The sequence below is a fragment of the Panthera leo genome, chromosome B3 (genome assembly GCF_018350215.1).
Source record: "Panthera leo isolate Ple1 chromosome B3, P.leo_Ple1_pat1.1, whole genome shotgun sequence".
Lineage (NCBI taxonomy): Eukaryota > Metazoa > Chordata > Mammalia > Carnivora > Felidae > Panthera > Panthera leo.
The window spans coordinates 20,350,175-20,369,610 of record NC_056684.1 but is presented as its reverse complement, the minus strand read 5'-3'; the positions used below and the strand labels follow the sequence as shown (position 1 = coordinate 20,369,610).

Here is a 19,436-nt window from a genome sequence, read left to right as displayed (position 1 = left end):
GAATCCACTCATGCATACATTAGCCAAACTTGCATCTATGTAGATCAGCAAAATCCAAGTTCAGTTGTATGTAAGCTCTCTCCTTGTAGACTCTGTAACAGTGGCTACACTAACCTGCCCTTCTGGGGTCTGATTCAAGTCTGGATATGATAAGGGGAGGTGGGATATAAGCATGAGGAAACTGGCTTCCCAGGTGAGGTGTTTGAGTGAGAGCCACCGAGACCTGCTTGGGTTGGTGAAGACAACTGAGCGGGGATTGACTGTGGGGATCATCTTTCAAATCTTCCCCCACATGCCAACACAGTCTTCCAAAACCAAGAGCCAGGCAAGGCTGTGAACACACCTGCTAATGTGATCAGCAACCAGAGGGGTCACACTCTGAATCTCCCCACTCCTCTGTTTTAGCGTGCACACACACACACCCTTTCTCTCAGTGCAATCGTCAGAAATCTTTCATGCTCAGGCTATGGTGAAAAGGGAAAGTTGAAGACTCTGGGATCACCCTCCTTGTTCTCCAAACTGACCCAGTCCTTGACTTCCTCAGGCACCTCTTACTCTTCCATCCCCCCATGGTTGCCTTCAGTGAGGGCCTTTAGGCTCACCTCTTGCTTTGGAAGATCAGAAGTAACAACCTGAATACCTGCCACCCCTCCACCTGCCACAGACTGCCAGAAACCCGTCACTCACTCTTGGCTGAAGTTCCCAGCCTTCTGCCCTAACCTGGGTGAATTCCCAGACGCAGATGCCCTGCCCCCATTGACCAGACTGTGGACTCCCCGTGTCCACTTCTTACTCCCACCTGGTATTATTCTGGGCTTTTGTCTGCAAGCAACAGAATACAGGTTGGCTGAGCTAAGTGGAAAATGTAATTTGCCTAAATAATATCGGATGGCTTACAAAATCCCTAGGAAGGCAAAACGAAATCCTGAGGACTAGAAAACCAAGAACAATGCCCACAGTCCTGCCCAGAGCAGGAGAGGGCTCCATGCTGACTCTGAGCAGCAGACTATAGATGGTACTCCTAGAGCTGGACACAGGCCCTCATGCCACAGCAGTACTTCCCGGGAAGCCCACCATGCCACAGATGCTTGCCGCCACCACTGTTCTTACTTTTCCCTGAGGCACAGACTCCCAAGAAAAGGTCTAGGCAAGTGTGGGCAAATACACCAGGGCCTCAAGGGTACTCCTTGGTCTGAGCCACACCTGACAGCTGAAGCCCATGGCCCATTGGCTACCTGCACCCCACCCTTCCTGACACCCTAGCTTTTCTGGGAGCCATACCCATAGTCTTTAGATGAAAAGAAAGAGGGACCTCAAAGAGTCCACTGGAGAGCATTAAAATGCAAGCCTGTCAACTCTGTTTTCACTCACCAGGGCTGAATGAAACTGTTTCTAGGCACCAGCCAAGAGAGAGGGGAAACATCATGCTCAAAGGGGGAAACCAAGCCAATATAGGTAGATATGTTTCTACTTTTATGGTAATATGGCCATCTTAAAATAATATATCAAGAGACCTACAACATGTCAGGAGAGAAAGGCCTAAGACTTTGCTTGCTACCTATAATTACTTGACATCATAAAAGTAATTGTCAACTCTTCCATCGTCTTGTTTTTAAGCATTTAAGATGCATTTATAAAGTGATGTAACCCTACAAACTGCACATGGGATCTCCCCTAAATAGTGTGATCAAGAAAGTGCCAAAGCCAACCAGGGCTCATAGAGATGATACCACTGGAATTTTTAGCAGTCTTCTCTAAACAGAAACATAAAAAAGCAACCTTTAAAATAAATGAAAGGTAGGGGTGCCTGGGTGGCTCAGTTGGTTGAGCATCTGACTTCAGCTCAAGTTATGATCTCACGGTTCCAGTGTTCGAGCTCCGTTTCAGGCTCTGTGCTGACAGCTCAGAGCCTGGAGCCTGCTTCAGATTCTGTGTCTCCCTGTCTCTCTCTGCCCCTCCCCCACTCACACTCTCTCTAAAAAATAAATTAAAAAAACATTTGAAAAATAAGTGAAAGGTAGACAGCAAATTAGTCCTACAACCTTGAATAGTTATCTTAAATGATATTCTAGAGACCACTGGACTAGACATAGCATCTATCTGAAGATACAAGGAAAATATTTTTTTTTAAATAACAAAGCCCATTAAAAAGAATCCAGCTGGCATCTCAAAATGACATAGCCAGAGCAGTTCTTGGACATCAACATGACTCCTGGCCTGATGATCATAAACCACTAGGTATTCACAGACCTACATTGACTATAAAAGGCATCACAAATTGGCAAAGGCCCACCAGACCCACTTCTGAAAACCAGTGGACACAGAGCTGTATGTCTTCAGGAATCGAGGCTCATTTCATCTGTTCACTGGCTTGTTCTGTAAATCCCTGCTGAGCACCTGCTGTGGGCCAAGTATGGTCCTAGAGGCAGGGTAGACACACCTACCTAGACCCCTGCCTCAGGCTGTCTGTGCTCCATGGGGAAAGACAAAGAATCAGTGAAATTGAATTTCAGATAGTGAAAACAGTTTAAACAGAAGATAAAGCAAGCAAGAAGAGAGGACGATGCAGGAGAACAGGGCTGGGTAGGCCAGGGCTGGGGGCTGGGGTTCTTATAATAGCAAGAGGAGGGGTCAGAGGTCAAGGAGAGCCCTCTCTGAAAGCAACCAAAAGGTGAGACATGAAGCATAAAAAGGAGTTATGAGAACTTGGGAGTCCAGGTTCAGAGGAGAATTACATACCTCAGTATTAGAAATGAGAAATCGGATGTTTTCTAGACAGAGGAAAGAAGAGGCATAAGTGTCCTGTAACTGGAGGGAAGGGCCAAGGTTTGGGAGAGGGGGGTAGTCATTGGGAAGCTACTGTGCCTGGGCACAGAAACCACACAGGAGCTGCACAGGATGGTCTGACCACAGGTCCCAACCAGAGGGGCCTCGGAGACCAGCTAAAGAGCAAGTACTTTATCCAGGAACATCAGGCACTGAGAAAAGTAGGTGTTACCTTGTTGACTGGGGCAGACACAATCAGAATGATCACACATACTGAAAGCAAAATTCATCTTTTATTCTTTGCTTTCAATTGGTAAGGTGCACTATATTTTTATTTCATTCACATAATGTTCCTAACTTCTTGCTTTTTTTAAGTGTTAATTCTTCAAATTGTTTAAAATTTAATTTTTAAAAAAAATTGTAAGTGTACAGTTCTGTGGCATTAAGTAGACACGGACAGTGTTGTGTATCCATCAACACCTTCCATCCACAGAACTTTTTTCATCTTGAAAAACTGAAACTTAGAACCCCTCATACACTACTGCTCCAGTCCCCTCACACCCCAATCCCCAACTTTATGTCTCTATGAATTTGACGACTCTAGGAACCTCAAGTGGAATCATACAGTATTTGTCCTTTTGTGACTGGCTTCTTTCACTCAGTATAATGTTCTCCAGGTTCACCCATGTTGCGGCAGGTGTCAGGATTTCCCTCCTTTTTAAGACTGAATAATATTCCATTGTGTGTATAGATCACATCTTGTTAGCCATTCATCCATCAGTGGACAGCTGGGATGTTTCCACCTTTTGGCTACTGTAACTAATGCTTCTATGAACAGCAGGTACAAACGCCTCTTCTTAAAGTTCCTGCTTTCAGTTCTTTGGGCTACAGACCCAAAAATATCTTCGTGTTTTTAAGGTTATTTATTTTGAGGGGGGTGGTGGGCAGAGAGAGAAAGAGAGAGAGAGAGAGAGAGAGAGAATCCCAAGCATGCTCTGCAACGTCAACATGGAGCCTGGCGTAGGGCTCAAACTCTTGAACCATCAGATCATAACCTGAGCTAAAATCAGGAGTCGGATGCTTAACTGACTGAGCCACCCAGGCATCCCCCACCAAAGTAAATTCTTACTTTTAAAGATACTCCCGGGGCGCCTGGGTGGCTTGGTCGGTTAAGCGTCCGACTGCGGCTCAGGTCATGATCTCACGGCCCATGAGTTCGAGCCCTGCCGTCGGGCTCTGTGCTGACAGCTCAGAGCCTGGAGCCTGTTTCAGATTCTGTGTCTCCCTCTCTCTCTGCCCCTCCCCTGTTCATGCTCTGTCTCTCTCGGTCTCAAAAATAAATAAACGTTAAAAAAAAAAATTAAAGATACTCTCTACACTTGGTCATATGTGTTTTACAATAAAATCTGAGTGCAGGTGGAGCAAATCATGACCATGTCCGTTAAAGCTGTGTAAACCAGAGGACTCCCACCATGCCTCTGAACCAGAAGTAGACCCCTGCTCCCAGAGCACACTGCCAGAGGCTCACACTGCTAATGACATAGGTCATGGCCTTGATTCCAATACTTGACATACCTGGTCTTGGAAACTTGATGAGGAGATAGTTTTCGTTTCCTTTCAAGTTATCTAGTGGAGAAAATAAAATGCCATTTGACTTTTTCAGAGAATTTAAAATTTAGCTTTAGAAACCTATTACACATCTCAGAAAAGAGACAAAAAGAGACCAAAAATTCCCTCCTCCAATTTTTTTTTCAAATCTGCAATCTGTCTAAATTTCATAATGAAGGTGACCAACAAGGCTGTCTTGATTCCAGTATCAAAATAGTCTCAAATTTCCATCCCTCTCTTTATTCTTTATTTTTTATTACTACTCAGATTTTGTATAAATGGGGGTTAACTTCATTAAAGGTGTTTACAAGACACCTTCTATTAAACATAACTTTTAGGGGTGTCTGAGTGGCTCAGTTGGTTAAGTGTCTGACTCTTGATTTTGGTTCAGGTCATGGTCTTGCAGTTCATGGGATTGAGCCCTGTGTTGGGCTCCATGATAACAGTGTGGAGCCTGCTTGGGATTCTCTTTCTCCCTCCCTCTCTCTCTCTCTCTCTCTCAAAATAAAAAAAAACTTTTAAATATTTATATTTCATATATTTTATATAAATTTGTATTTGCCTTATTAAAATGTTTTATTCTAAATAATTTGATTCAGTACAATTAAATATTAAAAATTGGTACATGGCCCTTTAAGGAACCTATTAATTTTGTAAAATACAGTAATACTGCAGAAGGAAGAATTAGAACATTCTCCAAGCCAGATAAACAGATATTAGAGAAAGGACATTTGCACATTAAGTATTAATTGACACATGGAACAAAATAACTCATGGTAAGTGAATGGTGGGTGCCAGGGGCTGGGGGAGGGAGGAATAATGGGTTGTTGTTTCATGGGTATGGAGTTTCAGTTTTGCAAGATGAGAAGAGTTCTGGTGGTTGGTTTCACAACAGTGTGAATGTACTCAACGCTACAAACTATACACTTAAATGGCTAAGATGGTAAATTTTATGTATATTTTACCATAATTTTTAAATTGCTTTTAATTTTTTCAAATTAAAAAATATACATTTTGTTTTGAATAAGTAATGCTAGCCAGGACTGGCCACTGGTCAGCAGGAGAAGACTGTTCCAGGGTTGGCTCAGATTAAGGAAAACCATCACTATAGTTACTCCTAATTCCCCAGGAAAATTAGCAGAAGAAACCTTTCTTGGAGCAAGGTGTTATGTCTGCTTTGGAGCAGAAGAGGCACAGCAATGAATTTCCCTAAGTCTAACCCCAACATTTCTTCACATGTTAACAGTCCTGATGTTGAGGTGCCTCACACAATTCCTCTCAAAAGAAATCTGCTACCTGCCAAGCAGAAGTGTAAGCTGAGAAACAGCCATGACTGCCTGTGCAGGTATAAACTTAACCAGGCATAAAAGGTATCAGTTCCTAGTGACACATCTGCATTGGTGGTATCAGGTGGTTGAATTTGAACTTAAATTTGAATACCTACTGTCCCAACAATGTCTTCAAAAAGATTATACAATGATACAGGACTAAAACTAAGCATTATTGTGTGGGCAGAAGGTTGGCTTTCACATGGCTAAGCTGTACAATTAAAATAAGCTACAACCGCGAAATCTTTTGGGTACGTCATCAACTACCCAAAGTCAGGACAGGTTGGTGGGAGTGACTGATGCACTGTGACATTTCTCTGTCCAAAGTTCCAGCTGACTTTCCAGAACAGCTGTTTAATTTCCACAGATACATAAGGCAATTATGGAAAAAGTAAAAATTCAGAGCTTAACCAAAGAGGAAATGCAGGCATCCAGTAATTTTCAATATGTCTTGACATTATGCTGTCAATCCCAAGGGGTACAACAGGTCAAGAACATGAGCATGGAAAAAGAAAAGCTTTTTGATGAAGGTTGCCAATACAACCATCAATGGCCAAAGAGATAAGAAAAAATTATACTATGAATGAGAAGAGAGCTTAAAACTCAAACTTTGTGATACTGAAGATGAAACAGTATGACACTGCGATAAATGTAACTACCAACTATGTAACCATAGTTACTATGATGGCATAGGTTAGATACCTTATGGAAACTACATTTAATATAGTATTTCTTTTTTCTAAAAAGATACTGTTTAATAAAGAATGGTCTTTGTAATAGAAGGAACAGCACAGGTTTTATGCTACAGTAACTTATTATGTGATGAACCAAGTCATTTTTTTCCACAATGAAGGTACTTGCCAAAGGCCACCTTGTCTCTCACTTTTTACTATAAACTCATTGCAAATTCTTCTGATGGAGACAGAATACAGATTTTTTTTAAGTTGTATATGGGTACTGTAAATTCAAACCTCCTACTAATAAACACTGAAAATAGCTACCAATGGTAATCCTAAGTATACCCAAGCATTGTTTAACATGTGTAAAATTGGGGTCATTGACTATGCTCATCCAAGAAGAAAATACGTTCAACCTAGGAAAACAATGAAAGTATATGTAATAAGTCTATATCATCACCAGACCTTGAAGTTTCACAAACAGAATCAACAACTTGATGAGGTTACTTCTGCCTTTACTGCAGACACATGTTATCTATGCCAACAATGGAATTTTAGACATTTCTGATAAGACAAGCTTTGGGATCATTTGATATTGGAAATTCAAACTAGAAAGCCTGAAATAGTACCAAAATTAACAACTCTAATACCAAAGGGAAAGCCCTAGCCCATGACACTGAAAAAGTAAAGGAACCATCTTAAGATAAAAGTAATGTAAGGTATAAGGCAGTGTGAGAAAAGCAATAAAACATCTATGGACAATGGAAGCCAGAGAACTCCAAAATCACCAACAGATAATACCTGGGAAGTACTAGTGCCAGTATAAGAACAACAATAACACTGCAGGGGTTCTTCAGGCTCCAATTTACAATACAAGACCACTGGGAGTAGAAACAAAATTGGAAGTAGAAATAATAGGGGCAAAGGAAGGAGAAGGGCCAGATACAAGTTGCATATTGGAGAAGAGGCAAATCTCACCAAATACATGGCCAAAGTGTTCGTCACTTTGTGAAAATACAAAAAATGCCAGAACTACAACTAGAAACATATCCTTTCTACAATCACAGATAATAATAAAATTAGAAAATGGAAAAGAGGAAAATACTTAATAAAATAAAATGAAAAAAAGATCAAGAACATTGAAAAGAAAGCCACAGAGAAGATAGGCAAAGAGGGTCCAACGTGTGTATAATAAGAGTCCTGAGTAGAGGGGAAGAAAAGAAAAACTTCCAAAAATTATTATCCATGCAGACATTCCCAAAGATTAAAAATGAAAGAAAGAAAAATAAAATACTTAAAATTACATATTGATTCCACTTTTAAAATAAGAAAAGGACTTGAATAGGTATTTCTCCAATGAAGATATACAAATTGCCAACAAGCACACAAAAAGATGGTCAACATCCCCAACTATCAGAGAAATGCAAACTGAAGCCACTATGAGGTAACACCTCATACCCATCAGAATGACTGTCATCAATTAATCAATCAATAACAAGTGTTGGCAAGAACATGGAGACTCAGGAACCCTGTGCCCTGCTGGTGGGGATATAAAATGGTGCAGCCACTGTGGAAAACACTAGGCTGTTACTCAAAAAATTAAAAACAGAATTACCATATGACCCAGCAATTTCACTTATGAGTAAATATACAATAGAAGTAAAAGCAGGAACTCAAACATACCTGTACACTCATGTTCACAGCAGCATTATTCTCAACAGCCAAAAGGTGGAAACAATCCAGGTGCCATCGATGGATGAATGGATAAACACAATGTGGTACATCCATAGAATGGAATATTATTCAGGCTTAGAAACGAAGGAAATTCTGACACATGCTCAACATGGATGAACTCTGAGGCCATTACACTAAGGGAAATATGTCAGTCACAAAAGGCCAAATATGTATGATTTTGCTTATATGAGGCACCTAGAGTAGTCAAATTCAGAGACAAAAAGTGGAATGGTGGTTGGTAGAGACTGAGAGGAGGATAAAGAAGGAAGGAAGTTGTATAGAGTTGTATACCAAAAATGGTTAAAATGGTAAACTTCATATTATGGGTATCTAACAACAATTAAAAAAAATAAATTAAATTAACTACTATATTGAAAGGGCACACTATATTGCTGGAAAAAAAGGGGGGGGAATACCACAGCAGCCACACCAAGATATATTCTAGCAAAATAAATAGGACTACGTATCTTCCTCAACTTACAGAGGTGCTTGTCCCAATAAACTTATCATAACTTGAAAATATTTTAAGTCAAAAATGCACTTAATAAAGCTAACCTACCAAACATCATAACATAGTCTAGCCTACCTTAAATGTGCTCAGAACCCTTTCATTAGCCTACAGTGGGGCAAAATTGTCTAACACAAAGCCTATTTTCTGTTAAATATCTCATGTAATTACTGAATACTGTACTGAAAGCGAAGAACAGAATGGCTGTATGGAGCAGACTGGTGGTAGTGCTCCAGCTGTGTACCCCGTGATCACGTAGCTGACTGGGAGCTGTGGCCCCTGCCACTCCCAAAGAAGAATACCACATATGGCTAGCCCAGGAAAAGATGAAAATTCAAAGTAAGCTGTCTATTAAATGCAGATCACTTTTCCACCATCATAAAGCTGAAACCTGGTAATTCAAATATCATAAGTTGGGGGCTGTCTGTACAGAAGCAGCAGAAGGTACTTCCAACACTGTTTGTTATGCTTTAGTTCTCTGGGGGTGAGGGGGGGAGAACTGCACTTTGATACAAGTGAAAAAAGTTAGATTTTTCATTATAAAAGATGGGAATTTGTTATAATACCCTCTTCACTCGTCTGCACACTTGAAATATTTAATCACACATTCACACATAAAATAAAAAGAAACTACTGGCTCCCACAACTGAAAAATTTAAAGATGAGTGGTGTCTTCAGGGCATGCTTGAACCAGGAACTCAATGTCACTAGAGTCCCAACTCTTTTCTACCTTCTGCTCTGCCTCTGTGGCATCAGCTTCATCCTTGGGGTTCACATAGAAACCTTCAGACTTCCCTCTTATGATGATTAAATGTCTGTGGTAGTTTCCAGTCTAACTTCATATTAAAGGAAGCAAGAGCATTTCTTCTAGAAACTTCCATTCAGGTCCTGGAATTCACTCTTTCACACTGACTGGAATTGGGTGCACATTCCTTTAACTGCTGGTATAGTGGGATATAATGATTAGGTCAAACTGAGCAGGACCCTCTCATGGAGTTAGCAGTAGAGTCAATCCTAAGAACAGAAAAGGGAAATGGAAGCAACAAAGGAGAAACAGATTCTGTGAGGCATCTACAGCAGAGAACACAGTCCTGTAGTCACTTCTCAGCCTCACAGACACTATCTCTCTGCTAACCTTCATGAAACCATCAGACACATCCATATTTGCTACAAGGACATATCTAGACCCTTGCCCTGCTATGTATACCTAACAACTTTTATGTAAAAATCACACGGCCCATTAGAGATGGGACAACTTTTATAACACTCATCAGAGGAAGACAGAACAAATTAGAAATAATCATCCCTCACTTTCTCCTAATCTTAACCAAGAAAAACAAAATTAAGGAAGATCCGGCATATAATTAAAATAGAGTTCACACTCAATGAACACACCCTACCAAAGATGATGAAGAGGCTGAGAAGTTCCTCTGGGTACTCACTCAATAAATACCATTTATTCCATGTACTGCAAAAGCAAGTGTTATAAATAATTTAACTTGCTTAGGAAAAGATCTATCCTATTATTTTATCTGGATGTTATCATCTTGAAGTCTGACAGTTACCAAAGCAAATAAAAATTCTAACATCCTAAATGGTAAGATAATCATTAATAATTCATTTTCATTGAAGATTTCTTGATAACTTTTTTGCTTCCTTGTTCTTGCCATAAATTAACTTTAAAAAAAAAAAAAGCTAAAATGTGAAGAATTTCCAGAACTTTCAAACCACTCTAATTTAAAACAAAATTCGTAACTGAAAGTTAACCCACTTAACCATGATGTCTCTTTGTGCTCATTTATCTTTCTCCAAGGCCATCCGATAACAAATTGATTCATGCATGCATGATGCAGCAAACATCTACTAAGTGTCTTACATATGCTGGAAGGGATGTGAAACACCACACTTCCTAAGCCCTTTTTTGTTTTAAGTTTATTTATTTTAGAGACATAGAAAAGGAGTGGGAGAGGAGCGAGAAAGAGAATCCCAAGCAGGCTCTGCACTGATGGTACGCCATCAGTGCAGAGCCTGGTGGGGGGCGTGAATTCACAAACCATGAGATCATAACCTGAGCAGGAAACAAGAGTCAGATGCTTAACCGAATGAGCCACCCAGGTGCCATTCCTAAGCCCTTTTTTACAGATGAGGAACTTGAAGTCAAAGAGAGTAAGTGACCTGCCCATAGCCACAGAGCTAATCTATATGAGAAAACATGTGAGCGATCAAGTTTCCTCAACTCCAGCCTGATGCCTTCTCCTTCCTGGCACACTCCCTTCCCTAGGACTACACCATGCCTCCAACATGGTCCTCCCCCCAGCAGAGAGCACTACCCTACTAGTTGTTTTGTTAAATTTGTTTCCACCCAGCATTTTCTGAACACCCTTCCTATGTCTGGAGAACAACCCCGAGGTAGAAGAAAGACCCCATCCAGCCCTCCTGGCAGCGAGCGCTTAGGCTCGTGCCTCGGCTTTGCTAATGGGTGAGCAGCGTGAGACAGTGTGCAGGAGTGGAGGAGGGAAGGAGGCAGCAGTGACAGCACTGCTGGCAATCAGTCCTGAGGGAGCTGGGGTATCTTTGCTGAGTGGTGGTTAGAGTTGTCTTCACTTGTCCAAGCCCAGTGCTTTGGTCTTGGCACTGGTCCTCACTACATGGAATTCTCTGAAACTGGCTAAAATGGACTCTGGTTTCTGCAAATAAGAATCCTGACTCATATCCCACTTAGGTACATTATTATCCACATTCTCAGGAGATGTCCCTAGGGGCTACATTCAAAGTAAAGAGAGATTGTGCCTGAAACTTCACTATGAATCGCTTCTCGGCCTTCTGGCTAAGATCAAGTGAAACTTCACTATGAACCACAGGATACTGTGCTTATCTATCTAAGTCTTAATTTTTTTTTTAATCTAGATGGTTCTTTTCTATAAAAATACAATGATGGGGGGGCTCATGGGTGGCTGAGTCAGCTGAGGGTCCAACTTTGGCTCAGGTGATGATGTCATGGTTCGTTAGTTTGAGCCCCACATGGGGCTCGCTGCTGTCAACGCGGACCCCACTTCAGATCTTCTGTCCCCCTCTGTCTCTGCCCTTCCCCTGCTTGCTCTCTCTCTCAAAAATAAGTAAACATTAAAAAATAAAAACAAATAAGTAAAAAGACAATGATGGGACTACTGCACTTATGGCAATATGTACTGAATTCTCACATGCCTCTTTACAGAAAAAAAACATTAGGAAGATGGCACAGTGAAAAGCAATAATAAAATTATCTTTTCCCCTAAAATCTAACAACAGAACAGAGCGGCTGTCAAGCCTCTGCACCGCACCCCAGGTCCTCGCAGCCCCCAGCCCCACCCTTCTTGGAAGCAGAAAGCAAGGGAGAAGCAAGTCAAAACAGTCCTGAAGGTTCTCACTAACAGCCACCACCTTCGAGGGGAGCAGAAGGGAAGCAGCTGAAAGTAACTTCCAGAGACTAGACAGAATTTTCCCCAACACCTCACATCACCCCAGAGATGAAAATAATGCTGTGACTCCTGCAGAGAGGAAAGTAAGAAACTTTCCTATGGTTACAGATGGGAAATGTTTAAACATGACAATGTAAAAGCAGCAGTCTTCTGAATTGGATGGTATGAAGTGAGAAAGGGGAAGATGTAGAAATGCATTCATTTCCTCATCTGTCTTAGAGGGGAGTCGTTAAGATAGGGCCTCACATTGGCAAACCCAGATACAGAGATTTCCAGTTGGTCTGTAAAGATGAAATATAACAACAACAAAAAACACCTAAAAATAAAAATATAAGAAATAAAACTCAGGAGATAAAAGGGAAAATGTGGGTTGTTTTTTTTTTACATTTTCATAATATGTGAACAGTAGATATAATTTAAGAATTGCTAGGGGCACCTGGATGGCTCAGTCGGTTAAGCGTCTGACTTTGGCTCAGGTCATAATCTCATAGTTCGTGAGTTCCAGCCCCATGTAGGGCTCTCTGCTGACAGCTTGGAGCCTGGAGCCTACCTCAGATTCTGAGTCTGGCTTTCTCTCTGTCCCTCCCCCGTTCATGCGCTCGCTCTCTCTCTCTCTCTCTCTCTCTCTCCCCTCCCCCCCAAAAAAAGAACTGCTAAATCAAGAAGTAGAACATCATATATAACAAATACATAGGTTTAAGGGTGCTTGGGTAGCTCAGTCTATTGAGAGTTGAACTCTTGATTTTGGATCATGTCATGATCCCAGGGTCTTGGGCTGGGATTCAAGCCCTGATTCTGGGCTCCTTCCTGGCATGGAGACTGCTTAGGATTCTCTCTCTTTCTGCCCCTCTCCCCTGTTCACACTCTCTTTCTAATAAAAAAAAAATTGTTTTTAATGAAAAAAAAACCCCACAAATACATAGGATTAGATGAGTAATCACTGGAAAAACTAAAAGCAGACTCTAAACAATCCAATGCACCAGAAAGGAATACCACATAGACACACCCAAATTAAAAAAAAAAAAAAAAAGGAAAAATGCATTACAAAGATAAACTATGCAGCAGCCAGGGTAATAAAATTAGGACCAAATATATCTGTGATATCAACAAGTTTAGATAACACAAAATTAGTATTATTGGCAAATAACAAGATATACCCATAAAGCCAACTTTAAGAACTATTAGAAATAGAGTATTTAGCTAATTGACAACTTGCAAAATTTTTAAATATCTCCCCTTCCTATAAACAAACAAAAACAGAAAACACAGGCTTGCAAAGAACTCATTCACAGTAACAGTGGGGAATTGACTTAAGCAGATACAGGCTAAACTTAAGCAGACAGCTCTCACATGGGGCACAAAAAAGAAAGTTAAAGGAAAGGAATAACATGTCCTTGTACAGGACAAATTAAAACCACAATGAGATACCACCTCACATCAGTCATACTGGCTAAAATTAACAACTCAAGCAACAACAGATGTTGGCAAGGATGCGGAGAAAGAGGATCTCTTTTGCACTGCTGGTGGGAATGCAAACTGGTGCAGCCACTCTGGAAAACAATATGGAGGTTCCTCAAAAATTAAAAATAGAACTACCTTATGACTCAGTAATTGCACTACTAGGTATTTATCCAAGGGATACATGTGTGCTGTTTTGAAGGGGCACATGCACCCCAATGTTTATAGCAGTGCTATCGACAATGGCCAAAGTATGCAAAGAGCCCAAATGTCCATCAACAGATGAATGTATAAAGAAGATGTAGTGTGTATATATATACATATATATACAGATATACATATATATATATACACATATATATACAGATATACATACATATATATATATATATATACATATATACACAATGGAGTATTACTCAACAATCAAAAAGAATGAAATCTTGCCATTCGCAACTACTAAATGGAACTAGAGGGTATAATGTAAGCGAAATTAGTCAGAGAAAGACAAGTATCATATGATTTCACTTATATGAGGACTTTAAGATACAAACAGATGAACATAAGGGAAGGGAAGCAAAAATAATATAAAAATAGGGAGGGGGACAAAACATAAGAGGCTCTTAAATATAGAGAACAAACAGAGGGTAGCTGGAGAGGTTGTGGCAGGGGGATGGGTTAAATGGGTAAGGGCATTAAGGAAGACACTTGCTGGGATGAGCACTAGGTGACGTATAGGGATGAGTCACTGGAATCTGCTCCTGAAATCATTGTTGCACTATATGCTAAATTGGATGTAAATTTAAAAATTAATTAATTGATTAATTTTTAAAAATTAAAAACAATGTCCTTGTATAGGAAGACCCAATACTGTAAAGTTATTAATTAATTCCCCTTAAATTAATCCATAAATTCACTGCAAAGCTATCAAAATACCACGAGTATTTGGGACTTGTTTTGGAACTTGACAAAATGATAATCAATTGTAGATCTAAAAAAACAAACAGGTGATAATTACCAGGTGTGACAGTTTATGTTTTCTAATGATGGGCACTACAATATCACCCATCCCACATGCTTTTCTGTAGTGTGACCCGGCCTCACCTTCCATCAAGACTCGGGGGCTGTGTCCCTCCCCTTGAATGCAGGCAGGCTTGTGGCTGCTTTAGCCAAGAGTGTGCAGAAGGAATCACACGGTGAGATTTCTGAGACTAGGCTAGAAAAAGCCATCTGCTTCCACCCAGTGCTCTTGGGACATATACTCTGAAGGGAGTAGCCATAATTTGGGAAGTCCAACCACCCTGAGACCACAGGGCTGAAGAAGCCACAAGTAGGCACATGTCTCAGTTCCCCTCTAGCAGCCAGCCAGAGACAACTGCCAGCATGTGAGCAACCACATCCAGCCCAGTCAAGTCTTCAGATGATTCCAGCCCCAGCTGACATCTGACACAATCACATAAGATAAGAATCTCCCCACAGAGCCAGTCCAACTTCCTCACTGAAAAACTCATGAGCAAAATAAAATACCTGTTTTCAGCTGCTAACTATGGGGATAATTTGTTGTGTAGTAAAAGTAACTGGAATTGCTGGGAAATTCTGTGAAAAAGAAAAAAAAAGAGCCCTATCACATTTGAAAACATAATGACTCAAAGTCCATTCATTAATTCATTTAACAAATATATAGTGAATGTCCACAGCTCTACTGCAGGCCAGGCTCAACAGTGGTATATAAACAAAACAGTGGTATATATACCACACAGTGGTATATAAACAAAACCCTTACATTTATGTGGTTTAGATTTTAGTTAGACAAATAAGCCAATTTAATTTCAGGTCATATTAGGTGCTTTGAAGGAAAATAAAAATCAAGATAACAGAGTAGTAATTGCTCTTAAAATAGTGGGGTCAGCACAGGCTCTCTGAGGAGATAATGATGGAGCAGAGAACACTGAAGGCTTTGGAGCTTTCTCACTGATGTTGGGTTTGTGAACCATGCAGCCTGTTTTGGAGGCAATTTGCAAAATCTACCTCAATCCAAAATGTAGGTACCCCTCGACCTAGAAACTTGTTGACTAGGAAACACCCTATGAAGATTCTTACACAAGCTAGCATTTCCTCTCAAGGATGTTTTAACAGAAATGAAAATCACCACAGTGTGGGATCAATAGAAGCTTATTAAATAAATTACGTTTTAGACATTCGATAGAGCACCGTGACGACTTCAGGAAAAGCAGATGAGCCGTATCAGCAAAGAGCTGCAAGATACATGGTTAAATGACAATACAAAGAGTCAGAACAGTGCAAACAGCATCTATCCTTCTGACTCACCCCTGGTCTGAAAGAAAGCCTCTTTCCTTGGGGACACCTCTGGGGAGAGGAGGAAGACTGTGACTTCTCATCTTGCACTTCTCCGAACCACTTTTTCTAACAAGCTGCTGTACAAGTTTCACTTTTGTCTTATAAACGCCCACAGGGGTTCTCTGGGCTATGACAGCTTCTCTCCAAAGAAGGAATCAAGGTTGCCAGGAAGGTTTGATTTCTCTTTTGGTAGTCTTTGTGTTTTCTAAAACTAACTCAATGGTAAGTTTTAAATTTAAAAAAAAATTTTTTAAGAAGAAACGCTCTAGCAAGAAAATATGAAACTGGTTTAAAATACATTCTATTTATTGGTAAGTGTATGAAACCTACAGAATCCCACTGCAAACACCACCGTGATCAGTAATGCTTTATGTGAACCTAGCACGCCATTCCAAGGAACACCATTGTGGTTATCTGGTACCACCCTGGTCATCTGGTTATTCACCTATTCTCAGATCACCCCCTCCAGCCAAGCTGGCACATGCCAAATCAGCTCAGAACCAGAGAAGAAAAGATGTGCACTAAGCCCTCTTGAGGCCTGCATACTTCTCCAACATTTCCTTTTTCCAGAGCTCAGTATGACCTGGGTGGCCCTGAGTGAGTCAGACACACCCCAGGTCACAAACGAAACAATTCGTTCTTCACCATTGCCTCTTCCCACACTCCTTACCACAGTCCCCCCAAATCTTTGCACGCATGTGATAGCTTTCCCCCAAAGAAAGAATCAATGTTCCCAAGGCACAGAGAAAATGCAAATTTCCTAAGTCGTTGGTTTATTCAGTATTTTCATCACTGGAAAATGTCAGGAAATACTTTTGCCAAGAGTAATAAAAATAAACATCTACTCTGAGCCTTTCCTGCAAGATCTTTCAGGGTACCCACCTGGCTGACTCCTGCACATTTCCGGCTCCCCTACCTTTTCCAATGTTCCTGTCTCTGTCACAATGTCTTCTTCCATTCAAGGCTCTGTCCTCTGAAGTTCTCTGTCCCCTGGCTTCAGGCCTACACAGGTGGCTCCCTAGTCCCACACCTAAATGTCAGTTCCCTACATGGAGTGCCTGTGAGTGTTAACTCTCATCAGCCACTCCCAGGCTGACTGGAGAGGCCGTGCCATCATAGGGTACAAACTGGGACACCCAGCTCAGGCCCTGAAGCCCTCCATCCCACGGCCAAAGGGCTGGCCACTTGTTCCTGAACACCTAACAGTGGGGAGCACACACGTATTCCTTCCTCTGGGCTTATAAGTTTGTCCTCCTGCAAATAACCCACCGGTTCCTCACCATGGGCAGGCCAGTACATCAAGAGCTAACCTCACTTATAAAGAACACACATGTAAAGGATTAGTCTTTCTACAACACGGCTTGTATTATGTCAGAAATCTGTCATAGGTCCTCATTACCACATCTGGCAGGCACCAGCCCCACACATGCCTACCCCCCCACCCTCACCTTGGGTCTTCCCGTGAAGGAGGGGTCCCTGGCCCAGGTTCCCTATAGAGTGAGCTCCCACTGGGCTTCCCACAGCTCTCTAAGGCCAGCAGACTTGGATCAACACCACCCTAGGTGACCCTAACTTTGACTCTCAGGGGGCAGGGTTGGGGTTTGGGTTTTTTCTCTAAAAGCCCAAAGCCAGGGGTAGGGGTGCTTAGGTGGCTCCGTTGGTTAGCCATCTGACTTTGGCTCAGGTCATGATCTCGTGGTTTCATATTCTATGTCTCTCTCTCTCTGCCCCTCTCCTGCTCATGCTGTCTCTGTCGCTCAAAAATAAACATTTAAAAAAATTTTTTTAGAAAACAAAAAATAAAAGCCCAAAGCAAGGTTACAAACTGATCTGCTCTATTCCCAGCAACCAGCTTCGAGGTCAAGGGTCACAAGGAACAGAGCAACAATTGAGACACAAACAATTCCCATCACGGGCCCCTCTCCCACTGCCCCCCAAAGGCACCCACAGGCTTGCTCTAGGCAATTAAGGGAGTCCATTCAAGAGACTCCTGGTGGAATAAAGCTGTCCTTGGGCTCCAGCGTCCCCTTCTGACACACAGGACAGGAGGGGCTGGCAGGACTATTTTCAACCATACGCACTTAATGTTCACCTCGACAGGCAGTACATAGCAAGCACTGGGGGCCACAAGGGAATAAATCCCAATTCATTTACAGGATCTGTGATGTAAGTACACCTGCAGTGACCTTTTCCATGGCTTGAACCATGAGAAAGGAGCCCACTCCCTCCTCAAGCTGAACCTAAACAACCAAGTTCCTACTGTTTCCCCCTTACCTGAGAACCCAGAAATCACGGCCCAGCCACAATGCCTAGAAATCTGTGCCAATCGCTTTTGTTTATTTTAGAATGTTACACCATTATATACTTGGATAGTCTGAATGGGTAAAATGACGACTTTCTATATTTCTGCCTGTCCATGGCATAGTCTGGTTTGGAGAAAGAACTCAGGTTCCAGCCCCACTTTCCACAAATGATAAAGGTAAGTCTCAGAGAAGTCATTCTTCTGGTCATTGCACAAACTTTTCTTGAACAGCCACCTGTGCCAGGTGATGAAGGGCCCTTATAAATTCACCCATTCCCTGAAAGATGGAGGTGGGTGGGGAGGTTTCTGGCAAGAGGAGCAGAGGAGAAGAGGGAGGGGGGGGGATACTCAGAGAACAGCAGGCTGCCACCTGTGTGATTACTGCTCTCACTGCTCAGCAGCCTGCTGAAGCCACCCCACAAGGAGAATGGTTCTACTGTTTCCCACACCTGGGGTCTGATACTCCTCCCCCACACCCCCAGGCATCCAGGTCCACCAGGATTCAAACAGGGAAAGCAATATGGATCTCCAAACACACTCAATCCATGCCAACTATGACCATGCCACAGGAGATAACACAGGCCCATGGGACCAGAGCCAGTCCCCAGGGCCCTGGCTCACTATAGGCCCTCTCCATTACAGTATAAGACAAACCTCTCCCACCATCTCATTTCTATCCTCTGCACACATCCCTCCCAACCTTCTCAAATGCTTCCTCCCAGGAGGACTTCTCAGACAATTTTCAATCTACAAAATGGGAAAAGATACTTCTCCCTGCTCATGGGAGAGCTGCAGGCGTAAATGAGTTAATGTGTAAAACCTTAGGATAGTGTCTGGCCAAAAAGCAAGCACTCAACACACGTTACCTCTTGAGATTGTTCTGATTACAGTTAACATCACGTACACGCAGCCACGTACATTCTATTGGCACTCACCTGAGAAGGGGTCCTTGGAACTGGAAAGTAACACCCATTCCATTCTACCTGGGACAGGCCTGTGTTCTGTCTGGCTAAAGCCCAGCTGTATGTGTGGCTCATCATCCTTGGCCCATATCAGAATGTAAACAATCTTCATCCCTCTGTTTCTCCTGCTACCCCTACACCCACCAGACTTCTCCACTGTATTCATTTCCTGTTGCTGTTGTCACAAACTACCAGAAACTGAGTGACTAAGAGCCAACACAAGTGTATTATCTTATAGTCCTGGAGATAAGAAGTGTAAAATTACCCTCTCTGAGCT

At 41.9% G+C, this 19,436-nt stretch overlaps 1 protein-coding gene across 1 annotated transcript in view; it reads right to left on the bottom strand.

The window, feature by feature from the left end:
• The window catches only part of FAM189A1 (family with sequence similarity 189 member A1), a 447,576-nt gene extending 428,404 nt beyond the window's left edge, over positions 1–19,172 (bottom strand). The window contains exon 1 of the mRNA XM_042941212.1: positions 19,133–19,172. The gene's annotated coding sequence lies outside the window, so the exon portion shown is untranslated. The remainder of the gene's footprint in view (positions 1–19,132) is intronic.
• Positions 19,173–19,436: the final 264 nt, after the last annotated feature.